Raw genomic sequence first — 24,469 nt, forward strand, 5'->3', positions numbered from 1 at the left:
CTAGAAATCAATCCAAACATCTACAGCCAACTTATATTTTATCAAGGATCCAAAACCAATCCCTGGAAAAGGACAGCCTATTCAATAAATGGTGCAGGGAAAATTGGATTTCCACATGCAGAACCATGAAGCAAGACCCCTACCTTTCACCTTATTCAAAAATCCACTCAACATGGATTAAAGACTTAAATCTATGACTGGACACCATCAAATTATTAGAGAGCATTGGAGAAACCCTGCAAGACATAGGTACCGGTAAAGACTTCTTGGAAAAGACCCCAGAAGCACAGGCAGTCAAAGCCAAAATTCACATTTGGGGTTGCATCAAGGTGAAAAGTTTTTGCAAAAGATAGAGTCAGGAAAGTGAAGAGGCTACCGAAAGAATGGGAAAAAATATTTGCAAACTCTGCAACTGATAAAGGATTAATAACCAGGATCTATAAAGAGATCAAGAAACTCCACAAAAACAAAACAAACAACCCACTTAACAGATGGGCCAAGGACCTCAATAGATATTTTCAAAAGAGGAAATCCAAATGGCCAACAGACACATGAAAAAATGTTCAGGATCACTAACAATCAGGGAAATGAAAATCAAAATCACAATGAGGTTTCACCTCACCCTGGTGAGAATGGCTCACATTCAGAAATCTAACAACAACAGATGCTGGCAAGGATGTGGGGGAAAAGGGACACTAACCCACTGTTGGTGGGAATGCAAACTGGTTAAGCCACTATGGAAGTCAGTCTGGAGATTCCTCAGAAACCTGAATATAACCCTACCATTCCACCCAGCCATTCCACTCCTTGGAATTTACCCAAAGGAAACTAAATTGGCAAACAAACAAGCTGTCTGCACCTAAATGTTTATTGCAGCTCAATTCACAATAGCTAATTCCTGGAACCAACCCAAATGCCCATCAACATTAGACTGGATAAAGAAATTATGGGAATGTACTCTATAGAATACTATACAGCAGTCAAAAGCAATGAAATCCGGTCATTTGCAACAAGATGGAGGAATCTGGAACACATCATGCTGAGTGAATTAAGCCAGTCCCAAACGGACAAATACCAAATGTTCTCCCTGATTGGTGACGTTAACTGAGCACCAAAGGGGAAACCTGTTGAAGTGAAATAGACACTATGAGAAACAGTGACTTGATCAGCTCTTGTCCTGACTGTTGATGTACAATGCAATACTTTATCCATTTTAGTATTTTCTCTTTGTTTTGTTCTAGTAATATTGGTCAAACTCTGTGATTAACACACAATTATTCTTAGGTGTTTAAATTTTAACTGAAAAATTATCCCTGTTAAATAGAAGAGTGGGAATAAGAGAGGGAGGAGATGTACAATTTGGGACATGCTCAATCAGACTTGCCCCAAATGGTGGAGTTAGAGTCATGGCAAGGGATCCCAATACAATCCCATCAAGGTGGCATGTACCAATGCCATCTCACTAGTCCAAGTGATTAATTTCAGTTCACAATTGATCACACTGATGGGACTAAGAGTCAAAGGGATCACATAAACAAGACTAGTGTCTGCTAATACTAACTGATAGAATCAAAAAGGGAGAGAATGATCCAACATGGGAAGCAGGATACACAGTAGACTCATAGAATGGCAGATGTCCTAAATGGCACTCTGGCCTCAGAATCAGCCCTTAAGGCATTCGGATCTGGCTGAAGAACCCATGAGAGTATTTTAGGCATGGAAAGCCAAGGCACCCTGGAAGGAAAAAAAAAAAAAAAAAAAAAAAAAAAGGAAGACCTAAATGGAAGATCTCTGCAATTGAAATCCCAGTGGAAAGAATGGGGCCTTCAAAGAAGGAGGTACCTTTCTCTGAAGGGAGGAGAGAACTTCCACTTTGACTATGACCCTGTCTGAATAAGATCGAAGTCAGCAAACTCAAAAGGCTTCCATAGCCTTGGCAACTCATGACTAGAGCCTAGGGAGATTGCTGACACCATAAACAAGAGTGTCAAATTATTAAGTCAACAACAGGAGTCTCTGTGTACCTACTTCTCATGTGGGATCTGTCCTTAGTGTGTTGTCCAATGTGAAGTAATGCTATAACTAGTACTGAAACAGTATTTTACACTTTGTGTTTCTGTGTGGGTGCAAACTGATGAAATCTTTACTTAATATATACTGAATTGATCTTCTGTATATAAAGAGAATTGAAAATGAATCTTGACGTGAATGGAATGGGAGAGTGAGTTAGAGATGGGAGGGGTGTGAATGGGAGGGAAATTATGGGGGGGGACCATTGTAATCCATTAACTGTACTTTGGAAATTTATATTTACTAAATAAAAAATTAAAAAAAACACACAATGAGGTTTCTCCTCACCCCGGTGAGAATGGCTCACATTCAGAATTCTACCAACAACAGATGCTGGCGAGAATGTGGGGAAAAAGGGACACTAACCCACTGTTGGTGGGAATGCAAACTGGTTAAGCCACTATGGAAGTCAGTCTGGAGATTCCTCAGAAACCTGAATATAACCCTACCATTCCACCCAGCCATCCCACTCCTTGGAATTTACCCAAAGGAAACTAAATTGGCAAACAAACAAGCTGTCTGCACCTAAATGTTTATTGCAGCTCAATTCACAATAGCTAAAACCTGGAATTAACCCAAATGCCCATCAACCGTAGACTGGATAAAGAAATTATGGGATATGTACTCTTTAGAATACTATACAGCAGTCAAAAACATTGAAATCCGGTCATTTGCAACAAGATGGAGGAATCTGGAACACATCATGCTGAGTGAATTAAGCCAGTCCCAAAGGGACAAATACCATATGTTCTCCCTGATTGGTGACAACTAACCAAGCATCAAAAAGGAAACCTGTTGAAGTGAAATGGACACTATGAGAAACAATGACTTGATCAGCCCTTATCATCACTGTTGATGTACAATTTAATACTATATCCCTTTTAGTATTTTTGTTTGTTCTACTTAATACCATTGGTTGAGCTATGTAATTAACACACAATTATTCTTAGGTGTTTAAAGTTAACTGAAAAGTGATCTCTGTTAAATAGAAGAGTGGGAATAAGAGAGGGAGGAGATGTACAATCTGGGACATGCTCAAGCTGACTTGCCCCAAGTGGTGGAGTTAGAAATGTGCCAGGGGATTCCAGTACAATCCAAGATTGCATATACCAATGCCACCTCACTAGTCCAAGTGATCAATTTCAGGTCACAATAGACCATAATGATAGGTCTAAGAGTCAAAGGGATCACACAAACAAGACTAGTGTCTGCTAATACTAACTGATAGAATAAAAAAGGGAGAACAATCCAACATGGTAAGTTGAAAAAATTTGTTGCTACACATCCAGCCCTACAAAAGATGCTCAAGGATGTGCTATGCATAGAAACAGAAAGACATCACTACTCAAGAAGGTGGATCTCCTGATAAAAGTTCAAAGGAAATCCAAAGTAAATAATCGGAATATTAATGGAAAAATGGCACTCTCCAGTTAAAAGACACAGACTAGCTGAATGGATTAAAAAAGAAAACTAATGTATTTGCTGCCTACAAGAAACACATCTCACCAACAAAGATGCATGCAGACTGAAAGTCAAAGGATGAAAAAAGATATTCCGTGCTAACAGAAAACATAAAAGAGCTGGTGTAGCCATCCTAATATCAGACAAAATAGACTTAAACACAATAACTGTTAAAAGAGACAAAGAAGGCACTATATAATGATTAAGGGATCAATTGAACAGGAAGGTGTGACTAACATAAACGTATATGCACCTAATTACAGGGCACCTGGCTTTTTATAAGAAATGCTAATGGACTTAAAGGGAGCCAAAAACTCAAATATAATAGTAATGGTGACTTCAATACTCTGCTTTCAACAATGGATAGATCAACCAACAATGGATAGATCAACCATAAGAAAATCAACAAGGAAATAACAAAGTTAAATGACACTGTAGATCAAATGGACCAAACATATTTACAGAGCTTTTCTCTAATAGCCTCAGAATACACATTTTTCTCACCATTACATGGAATTGCCTCTAGGACTGACAAGAAGCAAGGCCTTAAAGCAAGTCTCATCAAATTTTACAAAATAAAAATCGTATCATGCATTTTCTCTGACCACAATGGAATGAAGTTGGTATTCAACAACTCAGGAATCCTCAGAACATATGTAAACACATGGAGACCGAACAACATGCTCCTGAACAAACCATGGGTCATAGAAGAAATCAAAAGAGAAATCAAAAAGTACCTGGAAACAAATGAAGATGACAAATGGATAAATCTTTCATGTTCATAGATAGGAAGAACCAATATTGTCTAAATGTCCATACTTCCAAAAACAATTTACAGATTCAATGCGATAGCAATCAAAATACCAAACACATTCTTCTCAGATCTAGAAAAGATGCTGAAATTCATTAGGAAATGCAGGAGACCCTGAATAGCTAAAGCAATCTTACACAACAAAAAAGCTGGAGGCACCACAATACCAGATTTCAGGACACACTACAAGATAGTTATAATCATAATGGCCTGGTACTGGTATAAAAACAGATTGATAGACCCATAGAACAGAATAGAAATGCTAGAAATCAATCCAAGCATCTACAACCAACTTATATTTGACAAAGGAGCTAAAACCAATCCCTGGAGCAAGGATGGTCTCTTCAACAGTGCTTTTCAGACTCAACAGTCTCTTTCCCAGTGCTGGAAAACTGGATAGCCATATGCAGAAGCATGATGCAAGACACCAACCTGGTATCTTTCATTAAAATCCACTCAAAATGGACTAAAGACCTAAATTTATGGGGAAACACTACTAGACATTGGCATAGACAAAGAGTTCTTGAAAATGACCCCAGTGACACAGGCAATCAAAGCCATAATCGACAAATGACATTGCATCAAATCAAGAAGCTTCTGCAATGCAAAAGAAACAATTATCAAAGTGAAGAGGCAACTGACAGAATGGAAGAAAATTTTTGCAAACTCGATGACTGATAAATGATTAATAACTAGATTATACAAAGAGATCAAGAAACTCAAGAGTCAACAAAACCAAACAATCCAGTTAAGAAATGGGCAAAGGACTTAGACATTTTTCAAAAGAGGAAATCCAAATGACCAACAGACACATGAAAAAATGCCCAGGATCACTAGCTGTCAGGAAAATGCAAATCAAAACCACAATGAGGTTTCACTTCCTTCCCATTAGAATGACTTTCATACAGAAATCAACAAACAACAAATGTTGGTGAGCATATCTGGAAAGAGGTACCCTAATCCACTATTGGTGAGAAAGTAAACTGGTAAAGCCACTATGGAAGACAGTATGGAGATACCTGAGAAATATGAAGATACACCTACCATATAACCCAGCCATCCCGTTCCTGGGAATTTACCCAAGGGAAATGAAATCAGCATATGAAAGATCCATACCTTCATGTTTATCACAACTCAATTCACAATAGCAAACACATGGAATTAACCCAAATGCCCATCAACTGTAAACTGGATAAATAAATTATGGGATATGTACACCATGCCATAATACACAGAGGTTAAAAAAAAAAAAAACAGAATCTGGTCATTTGCAACAAAATGGATGAAACTGGAAACATCATACTTAGTGAAATAAATCAGTCACCCAAGAGACAAATTCTGTATATTCTCCTTGACATGTGATAACTAATAAAGCACCTAAAAGGCAACCTGTAGAAGTGAAATTGACTCTTTGAGAAGCAATGACTTGTAACACACTTCTCCTGACTGTTGACAAACATGTTTTAATTTTTGGTTTTCTTTTCCTTTATTTTCTTTTACTTATTTATTTTTCTTTCATACTAATTCTAAAACTCATTACTTAACATAGAGTTAACCACACGTGTGTAAAGGTAATTGAAATATATCTTAGTAAAAAATAAAAGTGAGAACAAGAAAGGGAACATGAAGGGGGTGGCAGTATTGGTGGAAGGGTGAGCATGATTATGATCCTAAAGTTGTAACTATGATATGTATGAAGTCTGTAACTGTAAAGCAGTATAGTTCAGCATACATTCTTATGGACTCTCTTCAAAGGGTACAGTTTAAAAACTTTTCTTGGGATCCTAAATCCTCTTAAGCTGAGGTGTAAAAATAGCATTTTCAGTGCTAAAATCATATAGATAGGAACAAGTGTTAAAGTGATGATATAAATAGGAATAAGTATTGGGTAAAAACAGAATTAAAAAGGAGTGAATGCTCCAACAGACTCATATATGACAATTGCCTTAAGTAGCACTCTGACCTCAGAATCAGCCCCTGTGACATTCTGGTCTGTCCGAAAAGCCAGGGTATCATTTCAGGCGTGGAAAGCCAGGACACTGTGGCAAAAAATGTTGTACATGAAGGATCTCTGTGGGTGAGACCCCAGTGGAAAGAGGCAGCCACCAAAGGAGGATGTATTTTTTTTTCTGAAATGAGGAGAGAACTTCCATTTTTCTTAAGGTTTTGGTGAGTTGTGGATCCAAAAGTCTCCCATAGCCAAGACAGCTAAGACAGTCAAGAGCCTCAGGTGATCACTGACCTCATATATAAGAGTGTTAATTATTAAATAAACAAGAGTCACTGTGCACTAACATCCTATGCAGGACCACTGTCCAGAGAGAGTTTTATTATGAGACTTAAATATCAAATAGAGAAGTTTCTGTACTGCAAAACAAACAGGAAAGTGAAAAGGCAACTGACAGAATGGGAAAAAATATTTGCAAACTATGCAACCGATAAAGCATTAATAACCAGAATCTACAAAGAAATCAAGAAACTCCACAAAAACAAAACAAACAACCCACTTAACAGATGGGCCAAGGACCTCAATAGATATTTTCAAAAGAGGAAATCCAAATGGCCAACAGACACATGAAAAAATGTTCAGGATCACTAACAATCAGGGAAATGAAAATCAAAACTACAATGAGGTTTCTCCTCACCCCAGTGAGAATGGCTCACATTCAGAAATCTAACAACAACAGATGCTGGCAAGGATGTGGGGAAAAAGGGACACTACCCACTGTTGGTGGGAATGCAAACTGGTTAAGCCACTATGGAAGTCAGTCTGGAGATTCCTCAGAAACCTGAATATAACCCTATCATTCCACCCAGCCATCCCACTCCTTGGAATTTACCCAAAGGAAACTAAATTGGCAAACAAACAAGCTGTCTGCACCTAAATGTTTATTGCAGCTCAATTCACAATAGCTAATTCCTGGAACCAACCCAAATGCCCATCAACAGTAGACTGGATAAAGAAATTATGGGAATGTACTCTATAGAATACTATACAGCAGTCAAAAGCAATGAAATCTGGTCATTTGCAACAAAATGGAGGAATCTGGAACACATCATGCTGAGTGAAGTAAGCCAGTTCCAGAGGGACAAATATCGTATGTTCTCCCTGATCGGTGACAACTAACTGAGCACCAAAGGGGAAACCTGTTGAGGTGAAATGGACATGATGAGAAATAGTGACTTGATCAGCCCTTGTCCTGACTGTCCAGGAACAACTTACTATTTCATTCCTTTTAGTATTTTTTTGTTCTAGTTAATTATTGGTTGAACTCTTTAATTAACATACAATTATTCTAAGGTGTTTAAATTTAACTGAAAAATGATCCCTGTTAGATAGAATAGTGGGAATAAGAGAGGGAGGAGATGTACAATTTGGGACATGATCAATCGGAGTTACCCCTAACGGTAGAGTTAGAAATGTGCCAGGGGATTCCAATTCAATCCCATCAAGGTGGCATGTACCAATGCCATCTCACTAGTCCAAGTGATCAATTTCAGTTCAAAACTGATCATAAGGATGGGACTAAGAGTCAAAGGGATCACACAAGACTAGTGTCTGCTAATACTAACTGATAGAATAAAAGAGGGAAAGAACAATCCAATATGGGAAGCGGGATACACAGCAGACTCATAGAATGGCAGATGTCCTAAACAGCACTCTGGCCTCAGAATCAGCCCTTAAGGCATTCAGATCTGGCTGAAGAGCCCATGAGAGTATTTTAGGCATGGAAAGCCAAGACACTCTGGCAAAACAAAACAAAAACAAAACAAAACAAAACCACACACACCACCACACAAACCCTAAGTGAAAGATCTCTGTGAGTGAGCCAGTAGAAAGAATGGGGCCATCAAAGGAGGTACCTTTCTCTGAAGGGAGGAGAGAACTTCCACTTTGACTATGACTTTGTCTGAGTAAGATCGAAGTCGGTGAACTCAAAAGGCTTCCATAGCCTTGGCAACTCGTGACTAGAGCCTAGGGAGATTACTGACGCCATAAACAAGAGTGTGAAATTATTAAGTCAACAACAGGAGTCACTGTGCACTTACTCCTCATGTAGGATCTCTGTCCTTAATGTGTTGTCCAATGTTAATTAATGCTATAACTAGTACTGAAACAGTATTTTACACTTTATGTTCTGTGTGGGTGCAAACTGATGAAATCTTTACTTAATATACACTAAATCGATCTTCTGTATATAAAGAAATTGAAAATGAATCTTGATGTGAATGGAATGGGAGAGGGAGCGGGAGATGGGAGGGGTGCGAGTGAGAGGGAAGGTATCAGGGCGGGGAAGCCATTGTAATCCATAAATTGTACTTTGGAAATTGATATTTACTAAATAAAATTAAAAAAAGAAAAAAAAGAAATATTGGAGCTGAAAATTATAATCAATGAAATTAAAGGGGCCAGTTCTGTGGCATAGCAGGTAAAGCCACCATCTGCATTGCCAGTGTCCCATATGGACACCGCTTTGAGTCCTGGCTGCTCCACTTCCTATCCAGCTCTCTGCTGTGGCCTTGGAAAGCAGTAGAAGATGGCCCAAGTCCTTGGGCCCCTGAACCCATGTGGAAGAACCAGATGAAGCTCCTGGCTCCTGGCTTGGGATTGGCACAGCTCCAGCCATTGCAGCCATTTGGGTGAACCAGGGGATGGAAGATCTTGATCTCTCTCTCTCTCTGTAACTCTTTCAAATAAATCTTTTTTATAAAAAGAAATTAAAAATACAGTTGAGGATATTGATAGCAGAATTAATTAAGTGGAAGAATGAATTTCTGATCTTGAGGACAAGGCCTTTAAATAATCCAAACAAAAATAAAAAATAAAGAAATTTATGAGACATGTGGGACACCATTAAGTAAACAAATATTCATATTACAAGGTTACCTGTAGGAGAAGAGAAGAAAAAATGCACTGAGAATTTACTGAATGAAAGAATAGCTGATAACTTCCCCAAATATTGAAATATGAGCTTCCATATACAGGAAGCTCAAAGGACTGCACCTAATTTGAGCTCAATGCACAAACTGAAGAAAACAAGAACAAGGAATACAACATGATGCCCCCAAAAGAACACAACACTTCAGTACTAGATTGTGATGATGATGAGATGGAAGAAATGCAAGAAATGGCAGTTATAATCAAATCAGCCTGATACTGGTACAAAAATAGATGGATAGATCAGTGGAACAAAATAGAAGCACCAGAAATCAATCCAACCATCTACAACCAACTTATCTGTGATCAAGGAGACAAAACCAATTCCTGGAGCAAGGACAGTCTATTCAACAAATGATGCTGGGAAAACTGGATTTCCACATGCAGACATATGAAGCAAGATCCCTAACTTATACAAAATTTCACTCAACATGGATTAAATATCTCCCATCCAAGTACTAACCAGGCCCGACTCTGCTTAGCTTCCGAGATCAGATGAGATCGGCCATGTTCAGGGTGGTATGGCCGTAGACAACATGGATTAAATATCTAATTCTACGACCTGACACCATCAACTTAGAGAACATTAGAGAAACCCTGCAAGATATTGGCACAGGCAAAGACTTCTTGAAAAAGACCCCAGATACACAGGCAGCCAAAGCCAAAATTAACAACTGGGATTGCATCAAATTGAGAAGTTTCTGTTCTGCCAAACAAACATTCAGGAAAGTGAAGAGGCAACCAATAGAATGGGAGAAATTAGTTGAAAACTATGCAACTGATAAAGGATCAATAACCAGAATCTACAAAGAGATCAAGAAACTCCACAACAACAAAACAAACAACCCACCTGAGAGATGGACCATGGACTTAAGCAGACATTTTTCAAAAGAGGAAATCCAAATGGCCAACATACACATGAATATATGTTCAGGATGACTAGTCATCAGGGAAATACAAATCAAAACCACAATGAGGTTTCAGCTCACCCCAGTTGAAATGGCGTTTGTGCAGAAGTCAACAAACATGAAAATGCTGGTGAGGATGTGGGGAAAAAGGCACACCAATCCAATGTTGGTGGGAATGCAAACTTGTAAAGCCACTAATGAAGACAGTTTGGAGACACCTCAGAAATCTGAATATAGCCCTACTATACAACCCAGCCATCCCACTCCTTGGTATTTACCCAAGAGAAATTAAATTGGCAAATTAAAGAGTTATCTGCAACTCTATGTTTCTTGTAGCTCAACTGACAATAGCTAAGACATAGAATCAACCTAAATGCCTGTCAAGGGAAGACTGGTTAAAGGAATTATGGGATATGTAATCTATGGAATATGACACAGCAGTAAAAAAAAATGATATCCAGTCATCTACAACAAAATGGAAGAATCTAGAAAACATCATCCTGAGTGAAATAAGCCAGTCCCAAAGGGACAAATATCATATGTTCTCCCTGATCTGTGACAACTAACTCAGCACCCACAAGGAAACCTGTGGAAGTGAAACAATGAAACTGACAGTAAGCAAAGCAATGACTTGATCAGCCCTTGTCCTGACTGTCAAGGAACAGCTTACTATTTTATTCTTTTTAGTATTTTCTTTTTCTATTTAATAGCATTGGTTGAACTCTTAACATATAATTAACATATTCTTAGGTATTTAAATCCAATTAAAAATTGGTCCCTGTTAAAAATAAAGGTGGGAATAAAAGAGGGAAGAGATTTACAGTTCGGCACACATTCCCTTGGACTTACCCTAAGGGTAAAGCTAAAATCTTGCCAAGGGACTCCAAAGTCCCATTAAGTTGGAAGATACCTAATGCCATCTTACTAGTTTAAGTGATCAATTTAAGTGCATAACTGATCATAAAGATAGGATCAAGTGTCAAAGGGATCACATAAATAAGACCAAGTGTCTGTTAATAATAGAATTAAAAAGAGAATGATCCAACATGGGAAGCAGGCCATACAGCAGATTCATAGAATGACAAATGCCCTAAACAGCACTCTGGCCTCAGAATCAGCCCTTAAGGCATTTGGATCTGGCTAAAAAGCCCATAAGAACATTTCAAGTATAGAAAGCCAAGACACTGTGGCCAAAAAATGACCTACATGAAAGATCTCTGTGAGTGAGATCCCAGTGGAAAGAAGAGGCCATCAAAGAAGGAGGTACCTTTCTCTGAAGGGAGGAGAATACTTCCACTTTGCTTATGGCCCTGTCTAAATAATGTCAGAGTTTGTGGACTCAAGAGGCTTCCATAGCCTTGGCAGCTCATGAGAAGTGCCTCGGATGATCACTGACATCATAAGTCAGAGTGTCAATTGTTAAATCAAGAACAGGGCTGGCACTGCAGCTCAATAGGCTAATCCCCCCCATGTGGCGCTGGCACACCAGGTTCTAGTTCCCATTAGGGTGCCGGATTCTGTCCTGGTTGCTTCTCTTCCTGTCCAGCTCTCTGCTGTGGCCCAGGAGTGCAGTGGAGGATGGCCCAAGTCCTTGGGCCCTGCACCGGCATGGGAGACCAGGATAAGCACCTGGCTCCTGGCTTTGGATCATCACAGTGCGCCCACAGCAGTGCGCCGGCCACAGCAGCCACTGGGGGGTGAACCAACAGAAAAAGGAAGACCTTTCTCTCTCTCTCTCTCACTGTCCACTCTGCCTTTCAAAAAACAAAACAAAAACAAAACAAAACAAAAAAAAAACCAAATCAACAACAGGAATCACTGTGTGCTTGCTCTCCTTGTAGGACCACTGTCCTTAATGAGTTGTACTATGAGAATTAGTGGTAAAACTAGTCTTCAAACAGTACTTTATACTTTGTGTGTCTGTGTGCTTGTAAACTGTTAAATTCTTTACTGAGTATGGGGTTGATCTTCTGTATATAAAGATAATTAAATTGAATCTTAATAAAGAATGTGATGGGAGAGGGAGTAGGAGGTGGGATGGTTTTGGGGTAGGAGGGTGAGTATGGGGGAAAGAACTGCTACAATCTAAAAGTTGTACTTATGAAATTTATATTTGTTAAATAAAGCTTTATATAAAAAAGAAAAAAATCTAAAAACAACCAATAAATTCCTGGATACATATGAGTTACCAGGATTAAATTAGTAAGATATAGAAAATGTAGGCAGACCCGTAACAAGTCATAAGATTGAAGTAGTAAATAAAAAATTTCCCATCAAAGCAAAATATAGACTCTGATGAATTTATACCTAAATTCTAAAAAAAAATTTAATGAGGAACTAACTCCGATATCCTCAAACTATGTCAACATATTTTTTTTATCTTTTATTTAATGAATATAAATTTCCAAAGTACGACTTATGGATTACAATGGCTTCCCCCCCATACCGTCCCTCCCACCCACAACCCTCCCCTTTCCCACTCCCTCTCCCCTTCCATTCACATCAAGATTCATTTTCGATTATCTTAATATACAGAAGATCAGCTTAGTATACATTAAGTAAGGATTTCAACAGTTTGCTCCCACACAGAAACATAAAGTGAAAAATAATAGATGATTTTTTTTAATGATGATGAAATCAGATCAGACCTATTGTCATGTTTAATCCCACTGAGAGTCAAGTTGGAAATTGATAATTTCTTTTTTTTTTTTTTTACAGAAGATCAGTTTAGTATGCATTAAGTAAAGATTTCAACTGTTTGCACCCCCATAGAAACACAAAGTGAAATATATTGTTTGAGTACTCGTTATAGCATTAAGCCTCAATGTACAGCACATTAAGGACAGAGATCCTACATGAGGAGTAAGTGCACCGTGACTCCTGTTGTTGACTTTACAAATTGTCAACATATTTTTAAAAATGCAATTCTGCCACACTCTTTGAGGGCAGCATTACTCTGATACCAAAACCAAGCAAAGACACAACACCAAAAGAAAACCATTATCTTTGGTCAACATAAATCAAAAATTCTCAACAAAGCATTAACAAACCAAATCAGCACTATGTCAAGATCATATACTACTATCAAGTGGGATTTATTCCTGGGATACCAGGGTGGTTCAACATTCAAAAATCAATAAATAACATAAATCAGATTAACAGAGAGAAAACAAAAATCTTATGATCATCTCAATAGATGCAAAGAAAGCATTTGACAAGATTCAATATCCCTTCATGATGAAAACCCTCACTGAATTAGGTATAGAAGGAACATACTTCAAAATCATAAATGCTATGACATTAATAGCCAATACAGTACTCAATCGGGAAAAGCAGAAGGCTTTTCTCCTTAGACCTAGAACAAGACAAAGATGTCCACTTTTACTGCTCCGATTCAATTATAATATTGATCTTGCCAAATATATAAAAAATTCTATTCAAAACAGTTATAAACATTTTAAAATATTTACTGATAAACTTAACCAAAGAAGTGAAAGATCTGTACAATAAAAATTATAAAACATGATGAAAGAAATCAAAGACACTAAAAAGGAAAGATATTCTATGTTCATGGATTAATATCATTAAAATATCCATACAGCCTAAAGCAAGCTTTATATTTACTACAATCCCTATGAAAATACCAATGATGTTCTGTACAAAATTACAAAAAAAAATTCAAAATTTGTTTGGAGCCACAAAATATCCAGAATAAACAAAGTAATCTTGAGCAAAACAACAACAAAAAAATCAAGCTGGAGATCTCACAACACTGGATTTCAAAGCAATTACAAAGGTATGGTAAGGAAAACAGCATGGTATTGAAATAAAAACCAACACATAGGTGAATGGAACAAAATAGAAATCCCAGAAATTAATACATGCACATACAGCTTTCTGATTTTGACAAAGGTGCCAAAAACATACATTAAAGAAAGGATAATCTTTTCAATAAATAGTTCTGGTAATACTGGATATACATATATAGAATAATGAAATTAGACCCCTCACAACTGAAAATGAACTCAAGATATATTAAAGACCTAAATATAAGACCTGAAACTATGAAATTCCTAGAATAAAACTTAGGGGAAACACTTCAAGACATCAGTGTATGCAATGAGTCTTTGGATAAGACCCTAAAATCACAGGCAACAAAAGCCAAACTAGACAAATAGGATTATGTCAAACTCAGAAGCTTCTGTGAAACCAAGGAAATAATCAATAAAGAGACATCTGACAGAATGGGAGAAAATATTTGCATGCTTCTTATCTAAGTATTAATATCCAGAAACTCAAACTCAGTAACAAAAACTCTACTAATTCAGTTAAGAAAAGGGCCAAAGGATCTGAATAGACAGTTCTCAAAAGAAATATAAACAGCCGGCAGATATGAAGAAAACATTTCATTGCATGAGGCATTAGGGAAATGCAAATCTAAACCACAATGAGATATTGCCTCACTTCTTAGAATGAATATTATAAAAATGATAATATGTAACTAATGCTGGCAAGGATGTGGAGAAGGGAAACTCTAATACAATGCTATTGGGAATGCAAATGAATACAGCCAATGTGAGTAACATCATGGGGATTTCTCAAAAAGTAGAAATAGAACTGGCATACAACATAGTTATTGTGTTACTGGTTATCTATCCAAAAGACATGAAATCATTATATCAAAGTGATGCCTACTCCACCATGTTTACTACAGCACTTTTTACAGTAGCCAAGATATGGAATAGACTAAAGTGCCCATCATCAGGCAAATGGATGCAGAAAATGTGGTATCTATGCACAGTGGAATACTACTCAGCCATAAAAAGAAATTAAATCTTGTCATTTGTAGCAAAATGGATGGAACTAGAGGACATCATATTAAGTGAAATAGTTTAGAACAGAAAGATAAATACCACATATCCTCCCTATTATCTTTTATGTAGGAGCTAAAAAAATCAATCTGAACACAGAATATTGATTATTACAGGCTGGGGAGGATGAGAGAGATAAAGGGAGTTTGGATTGAAAAATAGGTAAATAGATTTGATAAATTGTGACAAATATACTAATGTGAGATGTTTGAGGAAGCTGGGTGTCAGTTATTCTTTGTGACATATTATACTAATATAAGATGTTAATAATAAGGGAAGCTATGTGAGGGGTATACAGGAATTCTTTGCACTACTTCACAATTTTTATTTTGTAAATTTAAAACTATTCTGAAACAAAAAGCTTATCTGAAATAAAAACAGTAAGAAAATCATCTCACTTACATAGGAATCCAAATAAGGTTAACTGCAGGTTCTTGTCAGAAACCTTACTGGCAGGAGGCAGTGTAGTTACATATTCAGAAAAAAAAAATGCCTACCAGCCAAGAATACTACCCACAGAAAGGTATCCCTCAGAAACGAACATAAAATAAAGACTTTGAATGAGAAATCTGAAGGAATTTATCACCAAACTGGCCCAACAGGAGATGCATTTGGGAGTCCTATATTGGAAAGTAAAGACTGAAAATTACCGTCTTAATGTACTCAAAGTTATAAATGTCAAGGGTAGAGCAGATACGCTAAAAAGAAAAAAAGAAAAATCTAATGGTTCATATACGATTTTATGTTTTTCTAGATTTGGTTTGCTACAAATTTAGTAAAGTATTTTTCATCTATTAATTAGACTACAATTCTATAATTTTTTCTTTTATTTATTTGGTTTTGACATCAGTGTTAACCCTGGTCTGAGTGAGTTGAAAAGCTTTTGATCTTTCAGCATTTTGAGAAAAAATATTATTGTGCTATTGTTTCTTCTTTGAGTGTTCAGTAGAATTCATAAGTGAAACTGCTCTGGCCTTCAGTTATACCTGAGGGAAGATTTTTAAAATGAATTTAATTCTTGAATATATGAGGCTATTCAAAAATTTCTTTCCCTGTCATTCTTGTGAATTTGTGTTTTTGAATATGTGCATTGCATGTGAAATGACAAAATTGCTGGCATAAAATTGTTTGATATCCTTTGTAAAAAGCAGAGCTACTCTGATCTAGAAATCCCACTTCTGGATATATAGTTGAAAGAAATGAAATCAGTCTGTAAGAGACAACTGTGCTATCATTTATTGCAGCACCATTCACAGTAGCCAAGATGTAGAATCTACCCATCCATCAGCAGACAAACTGATAAAGAAATTGTGGTTTACACCTTAAGGGAATATTATTCAGCCATAAAATGGTTAAAACCCTGTCATCGGTGACAACTTGGATGAATCTAGAGATCATGTTGGGGTAAATAAGGCAGGCACATAAACAACTATTTTGTGATCTCATTCACGTGTGGAATCTAAAAAAACTGACGTCGCCGAAGCGGAGCGTAGAACTGTAATTGTCAGAAGTTGGAGAGGGGGAGAAGGGTGGGGGAAGGTAGAGAGATTGGTCCATGTGCATGAAGCTACAGTTAGATTGGCAGAACACATTCATTGTTCTACTGCCGTCTGAATAGTTCATCCTAATTTGATAACATATACCTGCATCAAAACATCATATTCATTTCACAAATCTGTATATGTTGATAAAAATTAAAGATAAAAAAGCTTTTAAAAAAGGTATAAAGAGCTATAGTAACCAAATCAGCATGGTACTTGCACAAAAACAGACACATGAACCAATGAAACAGAACAGAGATTCCAGAAATAAACCCACACATCCATAGCAAATTGATTCAACAAAAGCCCCCAAAAATAGAGTGGAGAAAGAACAGTCTCTGCAATACATGATATTTGGAAAACTGGAAATATGTATACAGAAGACTGAAGCTTGACCCACTACCTCTCACCCTGGACAAAGATCAACCTAAAATGAGTCAAAGACCTAAACTTAAGACTTGAAATTATGAAACTACCAGATGAAAACTTAACACAAACACTTCTAAGCAAACAATTCAGGACATCGGTATAGACTGATTTTTTGAATAAGACCCCCAAAACATTAACAAAATCAAAAGTCAACCAATGGGATGGGATTATATCCAACTAGGAGCTTCTGCGCAGAAAGGAAGCAATCATATCAGGATAACACGACCTACAGAATGGCAGAAAATATTTCTAAACTATTTATCTGACAAAGGATTAATATCCAGGATACATAAGGAATGCCACCCTCCCACACACATACACACAAATAATCACATTTAAAAATGGTTAAAGGAAATGAAAAGATATTTCTCAAAAGAAATTCAAATGGCCAATATGTTTATTAAAATGCTTGACATCATTAGCCATCATGGAAACGCAAATTAAAACTGCAATGGTCTATCATTTCACCCGTTATAATGGCTATTATCATAAAGATAAAACATAGGGGCCTGCTGTGGCACAGCAGGTTAAGCCACTGCCTATGACACCAGTATCCCATATGGGTGCTTGTTTGAGACCCTGCTGCTCTACATCCAATCCAGCTTCTGCTAATGCACCTGGAAAAGCAGCTGAAGGTGGCCCAAGTGCTTGGACCTCTACACCCACATGGGAGACCGGGAAGAAACTCCTGGCCCTAGGCTTCTGCTAGGTCCAGCTCAGGTTGTTGCAGATGTTTGCAAAGTGAACCAGCAGATGGAAGCTCTCTTTCTCTCCCTTTCTGTCCTTCTCTCTCTGTAACTCTGCCTTTCAAATAAAATAAATAAATCTGTTAAAAAGGAAGATAAGCAAATGCTGGAGAAGACGTGGAAAAGAGGAGCTCATACACTGTTGGTATAATGCCAATCAGTACAGTCTGTATGGAGAATACTATGGATCTTTCATGGAACACTAAAAATAGATCTATCATAAGATCCAATTATCCCACTTCTGGGCATATATCCAAATGAACTTAAATCAGTGTATCAAAGAGAAACCTGCACTTCCATGTTCTTTGCTGTACTGTTCACCTGTTCACAATCACTAAGATATGGAATCTGCATAGATGCCCATCAATGGACAAATGAATTTAAAAACTTATGAACAGAATATTATGTGGCCATAAAAATATCTTATAATTTTCAGCAAAGAGGATGGAACTGGAAGATAGCATGTTCAGTAAAATAAGTCAGACGCAGAAAGGTAAATACTGCATCTCTTTCTCCTATATGAATGCTAATTTAAAAAGCCAATCTGAATGTAGAGTACTGATTCCTAAGGTCAGAGATGGGGCAGAGAGGACAGAAGGAGTTCAGATCACGGGTCCCAAAGCAGAGTTAAGCAAATAGAAACTGTCCTAGAGTTCTTTAGCACAGTGGAATGGAAATAGCTCCCGAAAACCTATTATATACTTTATGAACAAACAGAAACCTGAAGGTTCCAAGCATACATTTAATGGTAAGAATTTGGAAATGTTAATTATCTCAATTTGCTCAATCATATTCGCAGGCATCAAAATATCACACTGTACCCCATAAACATGCACAATCAAAATAATTTGGAAAATAAAAAAATGTTACTTTTTTTCCCAAAAGCCCACATCTTTCCTATCCTAGAACATTACTCAAAAACATATCTTAATTTTTCTTGCATTGAGTCATTTTTTTCTAGTTTTAATAACCATGGATTGCATTTTAAATCTCACAGTGGATCTGAGATTCTAATGAAAACGTAGAAATCCAGACATTTTGAACTATTTCATATCAGTACTTCATAGCTGGGTACCATCTTACAGCCTTTAGAACATTGTTTCCTCAAAGGACCTTTTTCATGCCTATTAACAGAACCAAATCCATCTAAATCCATCTCGCTTCTCTAAATCACATGAACACAAGGTGTTTCCCCAGCAGAATTCATTCATTCTCAAACTGTAAATGGTGAGGCCAGCACTGTGCTTGGTCCTAAATAAATGGCAATAGAAATAGCTGACACAAAAGTTCAATTCAACCATTCATCTGGTTTCAGATATACCCCAGGCACCAATGCATGGAAAGTTCTCTTTTTCTTCATAATACTTGATACAGTTTCTGTATTTTCTCCCTTGTTCTCTCTGTGTGTGTGTATGTTTCTTCTATGACATTCTGTGAGGAATCTACCTTGCCATATATGCTTAACCTTAATAGAATGTCTTCCACATAGACATTAACAAAAATTTAACAAATATTTCCTTATTGTTTTCCAACTGATCAAGACACATTCCATATTTTTCCAGTGAAACCAGTTAACAGGTAGTTTCTCTAGAATAATATCTAGTAGCCTACTCCAACTCATCATCAGAATTCCTTGAGTTAGAATCATACTATCCTATCTTTATTAGACTTTCCTCCAACACAAATATCAGAATGAAGAACAAAGTTTAGCATTAATTTACTTGAAAATGACTCAGACATTTCATAAATATCTAACTTTTATCAAGATTTTGATGACTCCAAGACTGCATGCCAACTGATAAAGATTCCTTAAACTATGACAAATCCATCCACAAGTCCATCCTTAGGCCAATAAACTTTCATCCTGTTTGCTTTGTCTACTTGTTCTTAACAATTAAGCTTTAGTTGCTCATTAGCAAAGTTAGCCACCAACGGAGACCAGGAAATGCCACCTCAAAATATATTGCTTTATGGGACCAGCACTGCAGTGTAGTAGGGATGCCAGTGGTGCGGCATCCCACATGGGTGCCAGTTCAAGTTCTGGCTGTTCCACTTCCCATCCAGCTCCCCGCTAATGGCCTGGGAAAGCAGTGAAAGACGGCCCAATTGCTTGGGCCCCTGCCCCCACATGGGAGATCTGGAAGAAGCGCCTGGCTTCAGATCAGCCCAGCTCCAGCTATTGTGGCCATTTGGGGAGTCAACCAGTGAATGGAAGACCTTTCTGTCTCTACTTCTCAAATAATAAAATCTTTAAAAGAATATGTTGCTTTAGTATATTTATCATTTTAAGTTGAAGTCACTTGAAAAACACCAAAATGCAACATTCCCATTAAAAAGAAAAAAACACTCCAAAAGTACTCAGCTGTCACTAACCCTCTGAAGATGAACTGCTACCAAAGGTGGGAAGCTGTCAAATACACCAGGCAGACGTTGCTGCAAACCTTCTTCTGTTTTCCTAAAGGCCCATTCGCCTTAAAACATATTTGCCCTGACCATTTTACTCATTTCAGCAGAGGGTCAAAGAATGCTGATTATGTCCTCAACGATCGTTAGCTGGGTTGCTCATTGTGACCAGATTGCAGGCCTAAAAGCCGTCACCTAGAAACCCAAACACGCGGAATAAATAGGACTCCTACTTAAAGCAAAATAGTCAAAGGTGAGGTTTGTTACACAGACCCAGACCTTGCCAGCTTCAAGGGAAAACTTCCAACGATGTGATCCTTTCTCTCCTCCAGGTGCAGAGAGGGAATCACCCTCACAAACGGAGACTTTCTCCACACACCTGTTTCCTTCACTCAAGACAGGTCTCAAAAGAACTAAAAACGGGCAGCTGCCCAGTGCAGCCCAAGTTCTTTGTCACTGAGTTCAAGCCAGAGCCCATCAGCGAATAGGACAAAGCAGCATCCACGCCCAAGATACCTTACGTTACTGTTCTAAGCTTAAGATTGTAGCCCAAGGGCAGGAGTTTGGTGCTGAGTTTAAAATGCCACAAGACACCCACATTCCATATCTGAATGCCTGGGTTCCAGTGCAGCTTGGCTTCTGATCCAGCTTCCTAATGCCCTCCCTTGGAGGCAGAGAACTCAAATACTTGGGTCTCTGCCACCCACATGGAAGAACCAGACTGAGTCGTTGGCTCCCAGCTTCAGCCTGGCCCAAGCCTGGGAATGACAGGCATCTGAGGAATGAACCAGCAAATGAAAAATTATCTTGATCTACCTTTTAAATAAAATGGAAAATAATTTTTTCTAAAAATTTTATCCAAGGCATAAAGATGGTTAAAGAAGCAGAATTCAGTGATCCAAGCACTCAATTTCTGTGAACAATTGGTTCTCTCTTCTCCTCTAGTCTTTTAAAAGCCCCTGTGTGCTAATTAAGAGATGAATTCCCCCATTGTTTCTGTGGCTTTTTTGATCCTACCTGTTCTAATCTACCCTACACACAGTTTTGTTCAAAACTCCCTTGCTGTGTCCCCAGAGTTATCTCTGGGAAGACTCACCTGACTCCTGATAGAAGTACGGGTTCCAGGCTTTCTTATACATGAAGTTGGCTGGAGTTCCAGAGGTGCGCCAGGCCCCGGGCCAGTCCTGTTTCCGTCTACCCATGTGGCCTCCGCAAATCCCACGGGTCTTATGCCCTCTAACAGCACAGTGTGGCCCCAGGTACCACCCCGTGGCTACGCATGCTCTCACAGCGTATACCCGCCCTGGACGGAATTCTACCAGGCGGAGTTCCAGATCCCCTGGATACAGATGAGCTCATAATGCCCTGGCCTTTAGCAACCTTACCTATTTCCTGGACCCAGGTCAGGATTTTTCTTGTGTGGTGGAGCCAGACACCTGAGGTCTCTCTACAGACACAGCTCTGTTCCTATTGAAGCTGACTCAACCTCACACCTAGGACTTCCACACTGCCTCCATTTCCAAACTCAGTTCAGGCCAACAATTTGTTCAAAGAGAGCTCAAAACACAAATCTGCAGATGCAACAAGAAAACAGCACCGTGGGCTCAGGGGTCCCTGTGCCGGGTTACCTGGTGCTCCCAGGGCAGCTGGAGCCCTGCTTCGGATCCTGCCGAATGCTGGTGCGAGGAAAATTCCTTAGGCCAATAAACTTAGTAGAGTTTTACTTGAGTAAAATAAAATGATTCTGGAATCCGGCACTTCCCAGAATGAGAGCAGACCTGGAGAGCTTCCTGCCTGCTGTGACCGGACGGAAGATCCAAGACAACAGAAGCAAGGCGCCGGAACCTGAATGGGCTGCACCTGTCAGCCAGCCGGTGGATGAGAACGCAGCTGGTTAATTGTTTAGCGCCTGGTCAGTTAACCGGCTACACGTTCTCCTGTAATCAGCCAAAGCTGAGTTACTGTGATTGAATCCTGTGTTGGGGTGGTCGGTTGGCTCACCACGGGTACTCGGTCTGAATCCATGGCTTCTCCATAAAACATTATTTAGCAGTCCTGCTACTTATAGGCAGGCGAGCACTTGCAAAAGGGAAGACATGCCGCAACACCCCGAGAGACCAGAACACTGTGTTCAGAGGTGAGAAAGGGTCTGTTGCTTGTGATCCCCAGTCTTGGCCCACACGGCCCTATGAAAAGAGCACTGACAACATGCAGCTGAAACCCGCAGCCCGCGTGCAGGCCCTGCCTCACCAAGCCCTGCCGGGAGACCGGGAGCAGCGGCTGGGAGGGGAAGGAGGAAGGTGCCGTGGGGCTGGCAGCGAGCAGAGCTTGTGGCAGCCACGAAGTCATCCTCAAGTCAGGCTGCCTTTGCCACACCCGCTAGCTCTAACCTGTCCCCTTTGGAATACATGTCTTGTGCTAACCAGGGCCGTACTGAAGCAATTTTCCTCAGGTGGGGCTATATCCACTCACGCTGGGACTGGGGCCAGTTGCTATGGATGCCCCACGTCCGACTGCCTCATTGCAGTGGGAATCTTAGGACCACGATGGTGGCTCCCTCCGTTCACTCCAGAGAAAGGAAAGAGCAGCTCCTAAAGCCAGGGCTCTGTCATTTCCTTTTGGAAACACAAACTCGCAGATGACACCCCTCCTTTTCAGGACCTGTCCAATCTCACACCAATAACCTCTTTACTCTTTACTTCTGCAAAAACAAAGTCTCCATTAAAGCAATTGGCATTTAGGGGGAGGAGCCAAGCTGGCTGAGTGGAGGGGCCCTCCGTGTGTCCTCTTCTCCACAGAGAAACAACAACACGTACATCGCTTCGGATATTGCTGCATGCCCAGGGGAGAAACCTGGAACTCGGAGAGGCCTGCACAGGAAGCCCATGGGGCACAAAATAAAAGTGGAGGCAGCAGCAAAGAGAAAGGAGCCAAGTGCGAGAGCAGCAGAGACCCTAGCCCTCCCCACGGCAGGGCTAAAGTTGTCGGCAACGCTAGCTATGGGGTGGTGGTGGCGGTGGTGGGCACTCACAGTCATCCCAGGTTTGGATTGCAGCAAGACAAGTTCCCTGGATGTACCTGACAGCTTTGCATCAGAGAAGGAACTCCTGTCATCTCCCCCACAACTCTGGAGCAAAAGCCGTGGCAGCTATGACGCCATCTTGAGAAAGGAGTCACTGTTGGGATCCACCTAGAAGTCCCTGGTTACCCCCAGCCTCAGGATCTCACACACATTCCGCCAAGCTGGGAAAGGATTGTAGTCTCACGGAGCCAGCTGAAACCAGCAGCTGCAGTGCCCGTAGTGGTGCGGGACAGGAGTCCCAGCGCTGGGCTGGGTAGACATGGCTGTCCCTCTACACGCTCCCTTCCTCCCCCTAGGGAATAGCAGGCAATGGGAGCCACCAGAGACAGACCCACCCCTGCCCCACCTCAGCTCTCCTCCCCAGCCAGCCCTGCCCCAGAGACCATGACTGTGTGAGCACAACCACCTGGGCTGGGCGGCTTCCCTTGCTGAGCAGGTGGTGGCTTTTTCCCTAAGATTTATTTATTTATTTGAAAGTCAGAGTTATAGAGAGGCACAGAGAGAGAGAGAGCCATCTTTCATCTGCTGGTTCACTCCTAAAATGGCCACAACAGCCAGGGTTGAGCCAGGAGCTTCATTCAGATCTCCCAGGTGGGTGCAAGGACCCAAGCACTTGAGCCATATATTCTGCTGTTTTTTTCCAAGCCATTAGCAGAGAGTTGGGTTCAAAGTGAAGCAGCAGAGACTTGAACTCGTGCCCATACGGGAGGCCGGCCCTGCAGATGCTGGCTTTACTGGCTGCACTACGGCTCCACCCTAAGGCTATAGCTTTTGTGGGTGCCCTGGACTCCAGCCCTGCCAAAGCCGGAGCCAGCCCTGGCTCTGGTGGGCATGTTTCATTGTGCACATTCATTAGAGCTGCTTTTTTCTCCTCCAGCGGAACAGAATTGGTGAACATGCATGACCACAACTTCATCTCAACTTTAACACACCGTGTCTGATCCCACACACCTGGTTGGTGCCTCAGCAGGTGCCTCATATTTGATGAGAGTCCCTGAGTCTGGTCACAGCTCAGCTTGAACACACCCTGGCTTTGGTGTGCTTGTGCGTACCTGCCTGGGCTGCAGGCTGCCTGCACTTCGGCATGTTTGCTCACACAGACCTGTTTGGTCTTCTGGCTGGTGTCTCAGTTTTGGAGAGCACTCCAGCTCCCTGTACTTCCCTAGCCCAAGCCCACCTTGGTTTTGCCTGGTCTGTTTGGTGATGCA

The 24,469-nt window shown here is 39.9% G+C and overlaps 1 long non-coding RNA gene across 1 annotated transcript in view; it reads right to left on the reverse strand.

Annotated features, from left to right (window-relative positions):
- Nucleotides 1-21,476, reverse strand: part of LOC103349639 (uncharacterized) — a 74,069-nt gene extending 52,593 nt beyond the window's left edge. Inside the window, exon 1 of the long non-coding RNA XR_007922590.2 lies at nt 21,276-21,476. This is a non-coding gene — a long non-coding RNA (uncharacterized lncRNA). The remainder of the gene's footprint in view (nt 1-21,275) is intronic.
- Between the last annotated feature and the right edge of the window lie 2,993 nt (nt 21,477-24,469).

This window comes from Oryctolagus cuniculus, chromosome 14 (genome assembly GCF_964237555.1).
Source record: "Oryctolagus cuniculus chromosome 14, mOryCun1.1, whole genome shotgun sequence".
NCBI classification, from domain to species: domain Eukaryota; kingdom Metazoa; phylum Chordata; class Mammalia; order Lagomorpha; family Leporidae; genus Oryctolagus; species Oryctolagus cuniculus.